The 19869-nt window shown below is 40.5% G+C and overlaps 2 long non-coding RNA genes across 3 annotated transcripts; both read left to right on the top strand.

The window, feature by feature from the left end:
* Positions 1–4: 4 nt before the first annotated feature.
* LOC135272264 (uncharacterized) lies at positions 5–14884 on the top strand. The gene is made up of 4 exons (XR_010340369.1): positions 5–116; positions 459–594; positions 1912–2024; positions 14835–14884. It is a non-coding gene; the product is annotated as an uncharacterized LOC135272264 (long non-coding RNA).
* An 18-nt stretch (positions 14885–14902) lies between these two features.
* On the top strand, positions 14903–16919 carry LOC135272266 (uncharacterized). Of its 2 annotated transcripts, none has more exons than XR_010340372.1 (3): positions 14903–15012; positions 15355–15490; positions 16808–16919. It is a non-coding gene; the product is annotated as an uncharacterized LOC135272266 (long non-coding RNA). The 2 variants fall into 2 exon arrangements; XR_010340371.1 differs by lacking the exon at positions 14903–15012 and adding an exon at positions 15079–15132.
* The last annotated feature ends 2950 nt before the right edge of the window (positions 16920–19869 follow it).

The following is a 19869-nucleotide window of genomic DNA, read 5'->3' as shown; positions in this document are numbered from 1 at the left end:
AGAAGAGCCGCAGGTGCAGGAAGAAGAGCCGCAGGTGTGGAAGAAGAGCCACAGGTGCAAGAGGAAGAGCCGCAGGTGCGGAAGAGGAGCCGCAGGTTCGGGAAGAGGAGCCACAGGTGCGGAAGAAGAGCCGCAGGTGCAGAGGAGCCGCAAGTGCGGAAGAGGAGCCGCAGGTGCAGGCTGCTGATATGGGGCCTCTCACCAGGAAAATACAGATTAATGAAGACCTCATAAAGGTCCTTCAAAACTTTTTACAGATCATTGGAAATGTTCACATCTCAGATTACCTGTAGGGCATCTTCAGACACTATGCACACATTGAATCCCTTGCCCAGTGCTTATCAATATCCCACTTGAAAGTATAGGCGGACTGTCTCAAGAACATTTGTTCTCTGCTTGTCAACTGAATAATACTTTTATTACTATTTTCATGTTTACACTTACTTTTTGACTTCTAGGACCTGCAAATACAACTGGTTATCCTGAAGACATATCAGCTGTGGAACGCCTGACCCAGAAAGTATTACTTCTTTGGGAAACAGTTGCTTCAGTAGAATCCTAGGTCAAGAAATTTGAGGAAACCAAAGACAACAGGTAAGTCACTGGAATATAGACTCTCACTCTCTCTCTCTCTCTCTCACTCTCTCACTCTCACTCTCTCACTCTCACACTCTCACTCTCAATGTCTCTCTCTCTCTACGCGCGCACACACACACACACACACACACACACACACGGAGTCTCACTGTGTCACCCAAGCTCGAGTGCAGTGGTACGACCATGGCTCACTGCAGCCTCAAACTCTGGGGCTCAAGGCATCTTCCTGCCTCAGCCTCCTGAGTAGCTGGAGCTGCAGGTGCATACCACCACACCCGGCACAAACCTTGTTTTTCTACTGTGAAATAAACCATGGTATTGGTTTTTCATAAATGGTATTTCATCGGGAAACTGCTCTAAAGTTTCCTACTTTGATCGGTAGCAGCTATAGATGCCTCTTTCTGACGTGTGGTTCTGTAAAGAGCAGCAGTTCTTTTGGACACATAGCAATAGTTATCCCTCACACTCATACCTAAGTCATCTCCCTCTCAACTGAATCTTTCTCCTCTATCTGCATTTAACCATGTTCACATCTCTCCCAGTCTAAAAAAAGAGAAAGAAACCCCTGCCTTTGCCCCAACTTTATAGCTACAGCCCCGTTTAACCTTTCTTTTCCAACAGACTTATTTGCCTGTACTCCCTGTCTCCATTAGCATCTCTCTCACTAACTACTCAGGCTTTCAGCTCTACTTTAAACAGCTCTCTGTTGGTTATACATTGTCATAGCTTGTTATCTTTATAGCACTATTACACTCACAATGGCACACGTCTATGATTAATGAATGTTTTTTTCCTCCACTAGATAGTAGGCTTTCCCTTAGAATCTGGAACAGAGTCTTTCCCATAGAAGGTGCTCAATAAATATTTATTGAATGAATGAAGAATACTGGTAACTCCTATTATATATGTTTCCCTCTTGCCTGTCCCGTTTCCCTCTTACTCCTTTCTCTTAGCTGCTTTCCTGAGCTTCCAGGTTCTCTCTCCTTTTTCTTCTTTTTGCTCCCATGTTTGAATTCCACCTTACAGGGTTTTAAAGATTAAAAAGATAGTGAATATGACATTGATTTGAAAACTATACAAAACTATCAAAAGCTTAAGTACTAAGATAGCGGACTTTTTAAGTCATAGTACATGCTAATGCATTTTCTTGCTTCTTGGGAAAACTATAAAATACTATCAAAAACTTAAAACTAAGATAGCGGGCTTTTTAAGTCATAGTACATGCTAATGCATTTTCTTGTTTCTCAGGATGAACTGTGGCTTCATGTCTCACTGTGCCATTTGTGTATTGCTTCTTCTCTCTTCTTTCCTCAGTTGCTGCTGATGCTAGAAGGACTAGTAGATGAACAGAGTCAGCTCAGTGAGGACTTAGAGGCAAAGAGACAGCTCTCTAGCAGTCTGGTGAAGTTCCATGCCCATCCAGAGAGGTAAGAGAATGGCTATTTTTTCCTTTTATTCTTTGTTGAAATTTTTATTTGTTTAACTATTGTGTTCTTTTTATGCCTTTTTTTATTCCTGAAGTGTAGATGCTTATGATACTGAACAGGGGATAAAAAACAGGGACAATTACTGGGGCTACCCATGTCGTCATTTGTTTTATGGATTGCTCTGAGCCTCAGTGTCAAAATCTTAAGTCAGGAATAGTGCCTGTTTCACACAGTGATTGCAGAGATTAAATGAGAACAGCGCTTTGGTGTCTAAAACAATGCCTTGCATATAGTCAGCACTCAATGTGTGTTCCTTTCCTTTTGTGATCCATGTCCTATTAAAGGCTGTTCTATTATAAAAGTAAGGCTACACCCTATCTCTACCGAAAATACAAAAATTCGCAGGGCATGGTAGTGTGCGCAGGTAGTCCCAGCTACTTGGAAGGCTGAGGCAAGAGAATCACTTGAACCCAGGAGGCGGAGGTTGCAGTGAGACAAGATCGCGCCACTGCGCTCCAGCCTGGTGACAGAGAGACTGTCTGTCTCCAAAAAAAAAAAAAAAAAGCCGGGCGCGGTGGCTCACGCCTGTAATCCCAGCACTTTGGGAGGCCGAGGCGGGTGGATCACGAGGTCAAGAGATCGAGACCATCTTGGTCAACACGGCGAAACCCCGTCTCTACTGAAAATACAAAAAATTAGCTGGGCATGGTGGCGCGTGCCTGTAATCCCAGCTACTCAGGAGGCTGAGGCAGGAGAATTGCCTTAACCCAGGAGGTGGAGGTTGCGGTGAGCCGAGATCGCGCCATTGCACTCCAGCCTGGGTAACAAGAGCGAAACTCCGTCTCCTAAAAAAAAAAAAAAAAAAGTCGGGCTATAAAGGGCACTGATATTTATTTAATATCATTGAAGAAAATATATTAATTCGGATGGCTAATATCACCCTGAGACCACCGAGAGCCATCATGATGAATACATTTTGTTCTACCTCTTGATTTTTGTTCATATATATGATACCTCTCTGGATCATTTTATATTCCTTTCATTTCTTTTCCTCATTTTGCCTTCTATTTTAGCACCTTTTTTTTTTTTGCCTCCCTTGCCCCAGACTTGGAGCTCTTTTGAAGTTGGGAGCAGGTCTCTTGTTCATCTTTGTATCTTGCATTCTTTATCTACTGGTATCTAGCCAGATGTTTTGCATATGATAAGCACCCAATACACCTAAAGATTGTATTAAGCCTGGGTGGATTTTGGATAGATGGAGTAGAAGGAAGAAGAAATCCAGATCAAGGATGCAGCAGGAATGTGTTAGTTTCCTGTTGCTTCTCTAACAAATTATCACAAACAGTGGCTAAAAAAACACAGACTTATGATTTTATAGTTCTAGAGATCAGAAGTCTGAAATTAGGTCTAACATGGCTCAAATTAAAGTGTTGACAGGGCCATGTTTCTTTTTCTTTTTCTTTTTTTTTTTTTTGAAGAAAGAAAAAAAGAATGAAGAAGAGGAAGAAAAAGGAAGAGAAAGAGAGAGAGAGAATGGGAGTATTGCTTTCTTGCCCAGGCTAGAATGCAGTTTAGTAATGGGTATTGAAAACCTCTTTTATACCAATAATTATACTTAATGATGTAGACAGGAAGGAATAAGGGAAGAAAATAACAAACAAGCAGCCAACCAATATTTCATTTAAACCTATGAAATGCTATGTGATTACTGAGGAGTGATTTACTTCCAATTATGTAGTCACTTTTGGAATAGGTGTGAGGTGGTAATGTATATTTTGTGTATTTGAAGTGGAGAGTTCTGTAAATGTTTATGAAGTTTACTTGTTCCGGGTCTGAGTTCAAGTCCTGGATGTCCTTGTTAATTTTCTGTCTTGTTGATCTATAGAATTGTTAGCTCTTCTTGTTACATTGATCCTTTTGCCATTATGTAATGTCCTTCTTTGCCTCTTTTGATCTTTGTTGCTTTAAAGTCTACTTTATCAGAGGCGAGAATTGCATCTCTTGCATTTTATTTATTTGTTTATTTTTACTCTCTTGTTTGGTTGGTAAATCTTCCTCCTCCTCTTTGTTTTGAGTCTTTGTGTATCGTTGCATGTGAGATGGGTCTGGATGCAGCATACCCATGGGTTTTGGCTTTTTATCCAATTAGAATTTATGTAAGTTTAATACTGCCATTTGATGCTAGCTGTATGTTGCCCATTAGTTGGTGTAAACTTTTCATTGTATTAATGCTCTTTGCTTTTTGATATATTTTTGGAAAGGCTGATATTGGTTGTTCCTTTATATATAGTGCTTCTTTCAGAAGCTCTTGTAAAGCAGGCCTGGTGGTGGCGAAGTCTCTAAGTGCCTGTTTGTTTGCAAAAGATTTAATTTTTCCTTCGTTTGTAAAGCTTAGTTTGGCTGGATATGAAATTCTGGGTTGAAAGTTCTTTTCTTTAAGGATGTTAAATATTGGCCCCCACTCTTTTCTGGCTTGTGGGATTTCTGCTGAGAGATCTGCTGTAAGTCTGATAGGTTTCCCTTTGTGGGTAACCTGACCTTTCTCTCTGGCTGCCCTTAGTATTTTCTCCTTCATTTCAACCCTAATAAATCTGGCGATTATGTGCCTTGGGGTTGGTCTTCTTGAAGAATATCTTTGTGGTGGTCTCTGTATTACCTGGCGTTGAATATTAGATAAATAAATCAATAACTAAGCAACCCCTCTGGTGGCTCATGTTTTTAATGCCCCGCCCATTGGGAGCCTGAGCCGGCTATATTACCTGAGGTCAGGACATCAAGACCAGCCTGGCCAAGATGGTGAAAGAATCCCTGTCTCTATTTAAAAAAATAATAAGATGAAAATTGAATAAGTTGAATATTACCCTGCCTTGCTAGGTTGGAAAAGTTTTCCTGAATGATATCCTGAAGAGTATTTTCCAACTTGGATTCATTCTCTTCATCACATTCAGGTACTCCTATCAAACGTAAATTAGGTCTTTTCACATAGTCCCATATTTCCTGGAGACTTTGCTCATTCCTTTTTATCCTTTTTTCTCCATTCTTGTCTTCTCGTTTCATTTCACTAAGCTGGTCCTCGACATCTGATATCCTTTCTTCTGCTTGATCAATTCGACTGTTTAAACTTGTGCATACTTCGTGAAGTTCTCGTGTTGTGTTTTTCAGCTCCATCAATTCACTTATATTCCTCTCTAAATTGTCCATTCTCGTTAACATTTCATCAAATCTTCTTTCAAGGTTCTTAGTTTCTTTGCACTGGGTTAGAACAAGTTCTTTTAATTCACAGAAGTTTCTTATCACGCACCTTTTGAAACCTGCTTCTGTTATTGGAACACACTCGTTCTCCATTAATCCTTGTTCCATTAACTGATGAGGAATTGTGATCCCCTGTAGAGGGAGAGGCATTCTGATTTTGAGTATTCTCTGCCTTTTTAGGCTGATTTCTTCCCTTCATTATGTATTTATCCCTCTGTCGTCTTTGTAATTACCGACTTTCTAACTAGGTCTCTGAGTGGACGTCCAACTTGTTGATTTCCAGCGCCAAAATCTAAGCAATCCACTGCGCCGGCCAAAACAGCGGTGTTAAGATTGATGGTGCTTTTCTGCCCGGGAATCTCCGGACTCTACACCAAGAACTACTGCGCTGAGGTGTGAGCAAAACCGCCGCGCCGGCCACAAGAGTCGCCCTGGCTACCCGTGGGGCTCCTCTGCTGGGAATCTCTTGGTCCATGAGCAACAAAAACTCGTCTGAAAGTGTGGCGTCCTCTCGTTCTCTGTGCTTTCACTGGGAGCTACGAGCCTGAGCTGCTAATGATCAGCCATCTTCTTTAGTGCCTTTTCATTTATTTTTTACTATTCAGCAGTTTTCTAATTTATTGTTGGGCTTTAACAATGTTTTCTTTGTACCAGGAAAATGAAGGCAGACGTAAGGTATGATAGGACCAGTTGATTTTGTGACTTTTTTTTTTTTTTTCAGAAAAGCAATTTATTAGAAATAGAGACAGAGGTTCCGGATAAGTTTGGGGTTTTTTTGAGATGGAGTCTTGCTATTTTGCCGACGCTGGAAACTGGTGGCACAATCTCGGCTTACTGCAACCACTGCCTCCCAGGTTCAAGTGATTCTCCTGTCTCAGCCTCCTCAGTAGCTGGGATTACAGGGCCATGCCACCATGCCTGGCTAACGTTTGTATTTATATTTATTTACTTATTTATTTGTATATTTTGAGACAGGCTTGGATTTATGCAGGCTTGCATTTATTCATTTTCTTAACTATGTATATAATGATTTAGAGGCTGTCTCGCATTTCTTGATGGATTGATTGATTGATTGATTAATTTTAGACAGATTCTTGCTCTCACCAGACTGGAGTGCAGTGGCACAATCCTGGCTCACTGCAACCTCCTCCAAAGCGGTTCAAGCGATTCTTCCGCCTCGGCCTCCCTTGTAGCTGGGAACCCAGGTGCGTGCCACCACACCCAGCTAATATTTTTGTATTTTTAGACTGGGTTTCTCCATGTTGGACAGAATGGTCTCAATCTCTTGACCTCGTGATCCAACCATCTCGGCCTCCCAAAGTGCTGGGATTACAGGACTGAGCCATCTCGCCCGGCCTTTATTTATTTATTTACATAATTATTGATTTATTTCCTTAGAGGCAGGAAGGCCGGCTTGCTTTTATTTATTTATATTTTTATTTATTTATTTAATTATTTTCATCTTATTATTTTTTTAAATAGAGACAGGGATTCTTTCACCATCTTGGCCAGGCTGGTCTTGATGTCCTGACCTCAGGTAATATAGCCGGCTCAGGCTCCCAATGGGCGGGGCATTAAAAACATGAGCCACCAGAGGGGTTGCTTAGTTACTGATTTATTTACCTATCTATTAATCGATCTATTTAGAGGGAGACTTGCATTTATTTATTTATTTATTTGCTGATGTACTTATGGAGAAGCAGGTCGAATTTACTTATTTATTTATTTATTTATATATTTGGAGGCAGGCTTGGATTTATGTATTTATCTATCTAGCTATCTAATTATTTAGAGGCAGGCTCACATTTACTCATTTGTTTTATTTAGACCCAGGCTCACAACATGATTTTTATACTTACGTGTTTGTGTGCAGGCTTGCATTTATTCATTTTCTTAACTATCTGTATAATACTTTAGAGGCAGTCTCGCATGTATTTACTTACTTATTTATTTATTTTGGAGGGAGTCTTGCTCTGTCACCAGGCTGGAGTGCACTGGCCCAGTCTTGGCTTATTGTGACCTCCACCCTCTGGGTTCAAGCGATTCTTCTTCCTCAACCTCTGGAGTATCTGGGAGCACAGGCGAGTGCCACTGTGCCTGGCTAACATTTTTGTATTTTTAGTAGAGATGGGGTTTCACCATGTCGGCCAGGATGGTCTCGATCTCTTGACCTCGTGATCTGCGCATCTTAGCCTCTCAAGGTGCTGGGATTACAGGTTTTAGCCACTGCACCCGGCCTTTATTTATTTATTTATTTACTTAGTTGGCAGGCAGGCCGTGTTGCATTTATTAATTTATATAAATCTATATTTATTTATTTAATCATTTTCACCTTACTATTTTCTTAAATAGAGACGGGGTTCCTTTCACCATCTTGGCCAGGTTGGTCTCTATGTCCTGACCTCAGGTGATGTACCTGGCTCAGGCTCCAAATGGGCAGGGGATTAAAATCATGAGCCATCAAGCGGGGCTATTTATTTATTGATTTATTTATCTGTCTACCAATCAATTTATTTAAAGGCAAGCTTGCATTTATTTATTTATTTACTGACGTATTATGGAGAAGCAGATTGCATTTAGTTATTTCTATATTTATTTACTTATTTATTTATTTATATATTTTGAAGCAGGCTTGGAATGATGTATTTATCTAGCTATCTAATTATTTAGAGACAGCCTGACATTTACTCATTTATTTATTTAGACCCAGGCTCGCAACATTTATTTATATACTTATGTATTAGTGTGCAGCCTTGCATTTATTTATTTACTTATCTATCGATATAATGATTTAGAGACTGACTTGCATTGATTTACTTAGATGCAGGCTCGGATTTATTTATTGATTGATTGATTTGTTTTAGACGGAGTCTTGCTCTGTCACCAGGCTGGAGTGCAGTTGTGCAATCTTGGCTCACTGCAACGTCTGCCTCCTGGGTTCAAGCGATACTTCCGCCTCAGCCTCCCGAGCAGTTGAGACCACAGGTGTTTGCCACCATGCCTGGCTAGTATTTTTGTATTTTTAGTAGAGACGACGTTTCACCATGTTGACCAGAATGGTCTCAATCTCTTGACCTTGTGATCCGCCTGTCTTGGCCTCCCAAAGTGATGGGATTACAGGCGGGAACCACTGAGCCCAGCCTTTATTTACTTACTTACTTATTTATTTACTTACAAGCAGGCAGGCCATCTTGCATTTATTTATTTATATATATATATATATTTATTTAATTATTTTCACCTTATTGTTTTTAAAATAGAGACAGGGTTTCTTTCACCATCTTGGCCAGGCTGGTATCGATGTACTGACCTCAGGTGATATACCCGGCTCAGGCTCCCAATTGGTGGGGGATTAAAAGCATGAGCCCCCAAGGGGGGCTATTTATTTATTGATTTATGTATCTATCTATTAATTGTTATATTTAGAGGCAGACTTGCATTTATTTATTGACATACTTATGAAGAAGCAGGTGGCATTTAATTATGTATATATTTGGAGGCAGGCTTGGATTTCTGTATTTATCTATCTAGCTATCTAATTATTTAGAGTCAGGCTCACATTTACTCATTTATTTGTTTAGACCCAGGCTTGCAACATTTATTTATATACTTACGTATTAGTGTGCAGCCTTGCATTTATTCATTTACTTACCTATCTGTATAATGATTTAGAGGCAGGCTTGCATTTATTTACATAGATGCAGGCTCTGATTGATTGATTGATTGATTGATTGATTGATTTTAGACAGAGTCTTGCTGTGTCACCAGGCTGGAGTGCTTTTGTGCAATCTTGGCTCACTGCAACTTCCGCCTCCTGGGTTCAAGCGATTCTTCCGCCTCAGCCTCCCGAGTAGCTGGGACCACAGGTGTGTGCCAACAGGCCTGGCTAATAATTTTGTATTTTTAGTAGGGACGAGGTTTCACCATGTTGGCCAGAATGGTCTTGACCTCTTGACCTCGTGATCTGCCTGTCTCGGCCCCTCAAAGTGCTGGGATTACAGGCATGAGCCACCACACCCGGCCTTTCTTTACTTACTTACTTTTCTTTATTTACTTACTTATTTATTTATTTACTTAGAGGTAGGCAGGCCATCTGACATTTATATATATATGTGTGTGTATATATATATGTGTTTATTTATTTAATTATTTTCACCTTATTATATTTTAAATAGAGACAGGGTTTCTTTCACCATCTTGGCCAGGCTGGTCTCGATGTCATGACCTCCGGTGATATAGCCAGCTCAGGCTCCCAATGGGCGAGGGATTAGAAACAGGAGACACCAAGTGGGGCTGCTTATTTATGGATTTATTTATCTATCAATTAATTGATTTACTTAGAGGCAGACTTGCATTTATTTATTTATTTGCTGATGTACTTATGGAGAAGCGGGGCTAATTATATATTTGGAGGCAGGCTCAGATTTATGTATTTATCTGTCTAGCTATCTAATTATTTAGAGGCGGGCTCATGTTTACTCGTTTATTTTATTTAGACCCAGGCTCACAACATTATTTTTATACTTACGTATTTGTGTGCAGGCTTGCATTTATTCATTTTCCTAACTATAATGATTTAGAGGCAGTCTTGCATTTATTTACTTATTTGTTTATTTACTTATTTGCTTTTTATTTTCTTTTTTTCTTTTTCTTATTTTTAAAGACGGGGTTTCACCATGTTGGTCAGTCAGGTCTTGAACTCCGGACCTCAGGTGATCCGCCCGCCTTGGCCTCCAAAGTGTTTGGATTACAGGTGGGAGCCACTGCGCCGGGCCAATTTCTTTATTTATTTTAGACAGAGTCTTGCTCTGTCACCAGGCTGGAGTGCACTGGCCCAATCTTGGCTTACTGCAGCCTCCGCCTCCTGGGTTCAAGCGATTCTTCCTCCTTAGCCTCCGGAGTATCTGGGACCACAGGCGAGTGCCACCGCGCCTGGCTAATATTTTTGTATTTTTAGTAGAGATGGGGTTTCACCATGTCGGCCAGGATGGTCTTGATCTCTTGACCTCGTGACCCAGCAAGGTGCTGGGATTACAGGCTTTAGCCGCTGCACCCGGCCTTTATTTATTTATTTACTTAATTTAGACCCAGGCTCACAATATTGTTTTTATACTTATGTATTTGTGTGCAGGCTTGCTTTTATTCATTTTCTTAACTGTCTGTATAATGATTTAGAGGCAGTCTTGCATTTATTTACTCATTTATAATTTGTTTGTTTGTTTATTTATCTTAGAGGGAGTCTTGCTCTGTCACCAGGCTGGAGTGCACTGGCCCAATTTTGGCTTACTGCAACCTCCGCCTCCTGAGTTCAAGCGATTCTTCCTCCTCAGCCTCCAGAGTATCTGGGATCGCAGGCGAGTGCCACCGTGCCTGGCTAATATTTTTGTATTTTTAGTGGAGACAGGGTTTCACCATGTCGGCCAGGATGGTCTCGATCTCTTGACTTTGCGATCCGCCCATCTCGGCCTTCCAAAGTGCTGGGATTACAGGACTGAGCCATCTCGCCCAGCCTTTCTTTATTTATTTGCCTAATTACTGATTTATTTACTTAGAGGCTGGCAGGCTGTCTTGCATTTATGTATTTATATTTTTATTTATTTATTTAATAATTTTCACCTTATTGTTTTTTTAAATAGAGATAGGGATTCTTTCACCATCTTGGCCAGGCTGATCTCGATGTCCTGACCTCAGGTGATATAGCCGGCTCAGGCTCCCAGTGGGTGGGGGATTAGAAACATGAGCCACCAAGTGGGGCTGCTTATTTATGGATTTATTTATCTATCTATTAATTGATTTATTTAGACGCAGACTTGCATTATTTATTTGTTTGCTGATGTATTTATGGGGAAGCAGGTCGAATTTACTTATTTATTTATTTTTATATTTGGAGGCAGGCTTGGATTTATGTATTTATCTAGCTAGCTATCTAATTATTTAGAGGCAGGCTCACGTTTACTCATTTATTTTATTCAGACTTAGGCTCACAACATTATTTTTATACTTATGTATTTGTGTGCAGGCTTACATTTATTCATTTTCTTAACTATAGTGATTTAGAGGCACTCTTGCATTTATTTACTTATTTCCTTTTTTTTCTTTTTCTTTTTTTTATTGTTTTTTGAAGACAGGGTTTCACCATGTTGGTCAGTCAGGTCTTGAACTCCCGACCTCAGGTGATCCGCCCGACTTGGCTTCCCAAGGTGCTGGGATTACAGACTTTAGCCACTGCACCCACCTTTGTTTATTTATTTACTGAATTACTTATTTATTTACTTAGTGGCAGGCATGCCGTCTTGCATTTATTTATATATATAAATCTATATTTATTTATTTCATTATTTTTGTCTTACTACTTTTTTTAAATAGAGACAGGGTTTTCTTTTTAAAGAGAACCTTTGCCAGGCTGGTCTCAATGTCCTCACCTTAGGTGATATGCCCAGCTCAGGCTCCAAATGGGCGGGGGATTAAAAGCATGAGCCACCAAGCAGGGCTATTTATTTATTGATTTCTTTATCTATGTATGAATCGATTTATTTAGAGGCAAACTTGCATTTATTTATTTATTTACTGACATACTTACGGAGAAGCAGGTGGCATTTAGTTATTTCTATATTTATTTACTTTATTTGTGTATTTTGAGGCAGGCTTGGATTGATGTATTTATCTATCTAGCTATCTAATTATTTAGAGGCAGCCTGACATTTACTCATTTATTTATTTAGACCCAGGCTCGCAACCTTTATTTATATACATATGTATTAGTGTGCAGCCTTGCATTTGTTTATTTACTTATCTATCTGTTTAATGATTTAGAGGCAGGCTTGCATTTATTAACTTAGATGCAGGCTCGCATTTATTTATTATTTATTTACTTATTTATTTAAAACGGAGTCTTCTCTGTCACCAGGCTGGAGTGCAGTTGTGCAGTCTTGGCTCACTGCAGCCTCCACCTCCTGGGTTCAAGCAATTCTTCTGCCTCAGCCTCCCGAGTAGCTGGGACCACAGGCACGTGCCACCACTCCTGGCTAATATTTTTCTATTTTTAGTAGAGACGAGGTTTCACCATGTTGGCCAGAATGGTCTCGATCTCTTGACCTCGTCATCTGCCTGTCTCGGCCTCCAAAAGTGCTGGGATTACAGGCGTGAGCCACTGCACCCTGCCTTTATTTATTTACTTACTTATTTATTTGTTTACTTAGAGGCAGGCAGACCATCTTGCATTTATTTATTTGTGTATATACATATATATATATATATATATATTTTTTTTTTTTTAATTAATTATTTTCACCTTATTATTTTTTAAATAGAGACAGGGTTTCTTTCGCCATCTTGGCCAGACTGGTCTCGATGTCCTGACCTCAGGTAATATACCCTCCTCAGGCTTCCAGTTGATGGGGGATTAAAAGCATGAGTCTCCAAGTGGGGCTATTTATTTATTGATTTATGTATCTATCTATCGATTTATTTAGAGGCAGACTTACATTTATTTATTTATTTACTTATGTACTTATGGAGAAGCAGGTAGCAATTATTTATATATTTGGAGGCAGGCTTGGATTTATGTATTTATCTGTGTAACTATGTAATTATTTAGAGGCAGGCTCACATTTACTCATTTATTTATTTAAACCCAGGCTGGCTACATTTATTTATATACTTATGTATTTGTGTGCAGGCTTGCATTTATTCATTTCCTTAACTATCTATATAATGATTTAGAGGCTGTCTCGCATTTGTTGATGAATTGATTGTTTGATTGATTGATTTTCAACGGATTCTTGCTCTCTCACGAGGCTGGAGTGCAGTGGCGCAATCCTGGCTCCCTGCAACCTCCCTCTCTTTGGTTCAAGTGATTCCTCCGCTTCAGCCTCCCTTGTAGCTGGGACTCCAGGCGCGTGCCACCACATCCGGCTAATATTTTTGTATTTTTAATAGAGACCGGGTTTCTCCATGTTGGCCAGGATGGTCTCACTCTCTTGACCTCGTGATCCAACCGTCTCGGCCTCCCAAAGTGCTGGGATTACAGGCGTGAGCCACCGCGCCCGGCCAGAAACCAGAAATTTCATTTAACAAGTTACTTGTAATGACAGTCACTAATCGCAAATGTAGAATTGAATAATTTAAGTAGATTATGAATTTTGCAGCCATCGGCCGGGCGTGGTGGCTCACGCCTGTAATCCAAGCACTTTGGAGGCCAAGGTGGGTGGATCACCTGAGGTCAAGAGTTCAAGAACAGCCTGACCAACATGGTGAAACCTCGTCTTTAAAAAATATATACATATTAAAAAAAAAAAAAGAATTTTGCAGCCATCACCTCAGTCCCCTCTTAGAATACGTTTCTTACCTCCCCAGGTTCCGCAGAGCCTCTTTGCAGTCATTTTCCAATCCCTGGTCACCACAACAGAGCCTGAACAAAATAAAACATTTGGAAAACAGACAACATTAAATTTAATCATTTATTAGATTGGAATTTTATATAATGGACCATTGTCTTACTCTTGTGGCAACCAGAGGAGATATTTTATTCTAAGGACTTTCTTTGGGGGAACTTAATAGTCCTGTTTATTGCTCTCCTTGAATTGGTTCATCTGTGCTGGTGACAAATAGTTGCTATCAAACCTTGTCTGGTGAGCACAAGCGAAAGAGCTAAAAGAAAATCTCCTATTAGAAATGCAGATGATGAATTTGAAGATAATGTTATGCCGAGATAAGTTTATTTATTTATTTATTTATTTATTTTTTTTTTTTTTTGAGACAGAGTCTCACTCCGTCACCAGGCACCAGGCTGGAGTGCAGTGGCGCGACCTCGGCTCACTGCAACCTCTGCCTCCTGGGTTCAAGCAATTCTCCTGTCTCAGCCTCCCGAGTGGCTGGGATTACAGACATGCACCACCATGCCAAGGTAATTTTGTATTTTTAGTAGAGATGGAGTTTCTCCATGTTGGTCAGGCTGGTCTTGAACTCCCAACCTCAGTTGATCTGCCCGCCTCGGCCTCCCAGAGTGTTGGGATTACAGGTGTGAGCCACCATGCTGGAGTGCTATGTGCAGTCTCAGCTCACTGCAACTTCTAGCTCTAGGGTTCAAGTGATTCTTGTGCTTCAGGCTTTCGAGTTGCTGGGACTATAGGCATGCACCACCATGCCCAGCTAATTTTTTATTTTTAGTAGAGACAGAGTTTTTCCATGTTGGTCAGGCTGGTCTCGAGCTCTCAACCTCAGGTGATCCACCCACCTTAGCCTCCCAAAGTGCTGGAATTACATGCGTGAGCCACCACACGTGGCTGGGAGTTAAGTATTTTACCATCTTTTTTCTTTCAGAAATTGGGTTGGTAACACTGAGGAGACACTTCTTACCTGCATGAAATGCCCTTCATTATCTTCTTCAAGTTGCAAGGGCTCTGGAACAGCCCTTGCAGAGCCCTATTCTTGTTTCGTTTTCTCTTGCATTACTGGCTGATAGTGATATGATATGCAAAAGCATTTGCCTCCGTGTTAAAATATAAACATGGCAGATATTGTTTCCTCTATTTACATTTGGAACTTTCTCCTCTACAGTCCATGATGGCTGTGCAAGAAGAAGAGCTGCAGGTGCGGGAAGAAGAGCCGCAGGTACGGGAAGAAGAGCCGCAGGTGCAGGAAGAAGAGCCGCAGGTGTGGAAGAAGAGCCACAGGTGCAAGAGGAAGAGCCGCAGGTGCGGAAGAGGAGCCGCAGGTTCGGGAAGAGGAGCCACAGGTGCGGAAGAAGAGCCGCAGGTGCAGAGGAGCCGCAAGTGCGGAAGAGGAGCCGCAGGTGCAGGCTGCTGATATGGAGCCTCTCACCAGGAAAATACAGATTAATGAAGACCTCATAAAGGTCCTTCAAAACTTTTTACAGATCATTGGAAATGTTCACATCTCAGATTACCTGTAGGGCATCTTCAGACACTATGCACACATTGAATCCCTTGCCCAGTGCTTATCAATATCCCACTTGAAAGTATAGGCGGACTGTCTCAAGAACATTTGTTCTCTGCTTGTCAACTGAATAATACTTTTATTACTATTTTCATGTTTACACTTACTTTTTGACTTCTAGGACCTGCAAATACAACTGGTTATCCTGAAGACATATCAGCTGTGGAACGCCTGACCCAGAAAGTATTACTTCTTTGGGAAACAGTTGCTTCAGTAGAATCCTAGGTCAAGAAATTTGAGGAAACCAAAGACAACAGGTAAGTCACTGGAATATAGACTCTCACTCTCTCTCTCTCTCTCTCACTCTCTCACTCTCACTCTCTCACTCTCACACTCTCACTCTCAATGTCTCTCTCTCTCTACGCGCGCGCACACACACACACACACACACACACACACGGAGTCTCACTGTGTCACCCAAGCTCGAGTGCAGTGGTACGACCATGGCTCACTGCAGCCTCAAACTCTGGGGCTCAAGGCATCTTCCTGCCTCAGCCTCCTGAGTAGCTGGAGCTGCAGGTGCATACCACCACACCCGGCACAAACCTTGTTTTTCTACTGTGAAATAAACCATGGTATTGGTTTTTCATAAATGGTATTTCATCGGGAAACTGCTCTAAAGTTTCCTACTTTGATCGGTAGCAGCTATAGATGCCTCTTTCTGACGTGTGGTTCTGTAAAGAGCAGCAGTTCTTTTGGACACATAGCAATAGTTATCCCTCACACTCATACCTAAGTCATCTCCCTCTCAACTGAATCTTTCTCCTCTATCTGCATTTAACCATGTTCACATCTCTCCCAGTCTAAAAAAAGAGAAAGAAACCCCTGCCTTTGCCCCAACTTTATAGCTACAGCCCCGTTTAACCTTTCTTTTCCAACAGACTTATTTGCCTGTACTCCCTGTCTCCATTAGCATCTCTCTCACTAACTACTCAGGCTTTCAGCTCTACTTTAAACAGCTCTCTGTTGGTTATACATTGTCATAGCTTGTTATCTTTATAGCACTATTACACTCACAATGGCACACGTCTATGATTAATGAATGTTTTTTTCCTCCACTAGATAGTAGGCTTTCCCTTAGAATCTGGAACAGAGTCTTTCCCATAGAAGGTGCTCAATAAATATTTATTGAATGAATGAAGAATACTGATAACTCCTATTATATATGTTTCCCTCTTGCCTGTCCCGTTTCCCTCTTACTCCTTTCTCTTAGCTGCTTTCCTGAGCTTCCAGGTTCTCTCTCCTTTTTCTTCTTTTTGCTCCCATGTTTGAATTCCACCTTACAGGGTTTTAAAGATTAAAAAGATAGTGAATATGACATTGATTTGAAAACTATACAAAACTATCAAAAGCTTAAGTACTAAGATAGCGGACTTTTTAAGTCATAGTACATGCTAATGCATTTTCTTGCTTCTTGGGAAAACTATAAAATACTATCAAAAACTTAAAACTAAGATAGCGGGCTTTTTAAGTCATAGTACATGCTAATGCATTTTCTTGTTTCTCAGGATGAACTGTGGCTTCATGTCTCACTGTGCCATTTGTGTATTGCTTCTTCTCTCTTCTTTCCTCAGTTGCTGCTGATGCTAGAAGGACTAGTAGATGAACAGAGTCAGCTCAGTGAGGACTTAGAGGCAAAGAGACAGCTCTCTAGCAGTCTGGTGAAGTTCCATGCCCATCCAGAGAGGTAAGAGAATGGCTATTTTTTCCTTTTATTCTTTGTTGAAATTTTTATTTGTTTAACTATTGTGTTCTTTTTATGCCTTTTTTTATTCCTGAAGTGTAGATGCTTATGATACTGAACAGGGGATAAAAAACAGGGACAATTACTGGGGCTACCCATGTCGTCATTTGTTTTATGGATTGCTCTGAGCCTCAGTGTCAAAATCTTAAGTCAGGAATAGTGCCTGTTTCACACAGTGATTGCAGAGATTAAATGAGAACAGCGCTTTGGTGTCTAAAACAATGCCTTGCATATAGTCAGCACTCAATGTGTGTTCCTTTCCTTTTGTGATCCATGTCCTATTAAAGGCTGTTCTATTATAAAAGTAAGGCTACACCCTATCTCTACCGAAAATACAAAAATTCGCAGGGCATGGTAGTGTGCGCAGGTAGTCCCAGCTACTTGGAAGGCTGAGGCAAGAGAATCACTTGAACCCAGGAGGCGGAGGTTGCAGTGAGACAAGATCGCGCCACTGCGCTCCAGCCTGGTGACAGAGAGACTGTCTGTCTCCAAAAAAAAAAAAAAAAAGCCGGGCGCGGTGGCTCACGCCTGTAATCCCAGCACTTTGGGAGGCCGAGGCGGGTGGATCACGAGGTCAAGAGATCGAGACCATCTTGGTCAACACGGCGAAACCCCGTCTCTACTGAAAATACAAAAAATTAGCTGGGCATGGTGGCGCGTGCCTGTAATCCCAGCTACTCAGGAGGCTGAGGCAGGAGAATTGCCTTAACCCAGGAGGTGGAGGTTGCGGTGAGCCGAGATCGCGCCATTGCACTCCAGCCTGGGTAACAAGAGCGAAACTCCGTCTCCTAAAAAAAAAAAAAAAAAAGTCGGGCTATAAAGGGCACTGATATTTATTTAATATCATTGAAGAAAATATATTAATTCGGATGGCTAATATCACCCTGAGACCACCGAGAGCCATCATGATGAATACATTTTGTTCTACCTCTTGATTTTTGTTCATATATATGATACCTCTCTGGATCATTTTATATTCCTTTCATTTCTTTTCCTCATTTTGCCTTCTATTTTAGCACCTTTTTTTTTTTTGCCTCCCTTGCCCCAGACTTGGAGCTCTTTTGAAGTTGGGAGCAGGTCTCTTGTTCATCTTTGTATCTTGCATTCTTTATCTACTGGTATCTAGCCAGATGTTTTGCATATGATAAGCACCCAATACACCTAAAGATTGTATTAAGCCTGGGTGGATTTTGGATAGATGGAGTAGAAGGAAGAAGAAATCCAGATCAAGGATGCAGCAGGAATGTGTTAGTTTCCTGTTGCTTCTCTAACAAATTATCACAAACAGTGGCTAAAAAAACACAGACTTATGATTTTATAGTTCTAGAGATCAGAAGTCTGAAATTAGGTCTAACATGGCTCAAATTAAAGTGTTGACAGGGCCATGTTTCTTTTTCTTTTTCTTTTTTTTTTTTTTGAAGAAAGAAAAAAAGAATGAAGAAGAGGAAGAAAAAGGAAGAGAAAGAGAGAGAGAGAATGGGAGTATTGCTTTCTTGCCCAGGCTAGAATGCAGTTTAGTAATGGGTATTGAAAACCTCTTTTATACCAATAATTATACTTAATGATGTAGACAGGAAGGAATAAGGGAAGAAAATAACAAACAAGCAGCCAACCAATATTTCATTTAAACCTATGAAATGCTATGTGATTACTGAGGAGTGATTTACTTCCAATTATGTAGTCACTTTTGGAATAGGTGTGAGGTGGTAATGTATATTTTGTGTATTTGAAGTGGAGAGTTCTGTAAATGTTTATGAAGTTTACTTGTTCCGGGTCTGAGTTCAAGTCCTGGATGTCCTTGTTAATTTTCTGTCTTGTTGATCTATAGAATTGTTAGCTCTTCTTGTTACATTGATCCTTTTGCCATTATGTAATGTCCTTCTTTGCCTCTTTTGATCTTTGTTGCTTTAAAGTCTACTTTATCAGAGGCGAGAATTGCATCTCTTGCATTTTATTTATTTGTTTATTTTTACTCTCTTGTTTGGTTGGTAAATCTTCCTCCTCCTCTTTGTTTTGAGTCTTTGTGTATCGTTGCATGTGAGATGGGTCTGGATGCAGCATACCCATGGGTTTTGGCTTTTTATCCAATTAGAATTTATGTAAGTTTAATACTGCCATTTGATGCTAGCTGTATGTTGCCCATTAGTTGGTGTAAACTTTTCATTGTATTAATGCTCTTTGCTTTTTGATATATTTTTGGAAAGGCTGATATTGGTTGTTCCTTTATATATAGTGCTTCTTTCAGAAGCTCTTGTAAAGCAGGCCTGGTGGTGGCGAAGTCTCTAAGTGCCTGTTTGTTTGCAAAAGATTTAATTTTTCCTTCGTTTGTAAAGCTTAGTTTGGCTGGATATGAAATTCTGGGTTGAAAGTTCTTTTCTTTAAGGATGTTAAATATTGGCCCCCACTCTTTTCTGGCTTGTGGGATTTCTGCTGAGAGATCTGCTGTAAGTCTGATAGGTTTCCCTTTGTGGGTAACCTGACCTTTCTCTCTGGCTGCCCTTAGTATTTTCTCCTTCATTTCAACCCTAATAAATCTGGCGATTATGTGCCTTGGGGTTGGTCTTCTTGAAGAATATCTTTGTGGTGGTCTCTGTATTACCTGGCGTTGAATATTAGATAAATAAATCAATAACTAAGCAACCCCTCTGGTGGCTCATGTTTTTAATGCCCCGCCCATTGGGAGCCTGAGCCGGCTATATTACCTGAGGTCAGGACATCAAGACCAGCCTGGCCAAGATGGTGAAAGAATCCCTGTCTCTATTTAAAAAAATAATAAGATGAAAATTGAATAAGTTGAATATTACCCTGCCTTGCTAGGTTGGAAAAGTTTTCCTGAATGATATCCTGAAGAGTATTTTCCAACTTGGATTCATTCTCTTCATCACATTCAGG

Source organism: Aotus nancymaae, unplaced genomic scaffold (genome assembly GCF_030222135.1).
Source record: "Aotus nancymaae isolate 86718 unplaced genomic scaffold, 86718_ANA_hifiasm-v0.15.2.pri h1tg000108l, whole genome shotgun sequence".
NCBI lineage: Eukaryota > Metazoa > Chordata > Mammalia > Primates > Aotidae > Aotus > Aotus nancymaae.
This window is presented reverse-complemented; position numbering and strand designations above follow the sequence as displayed.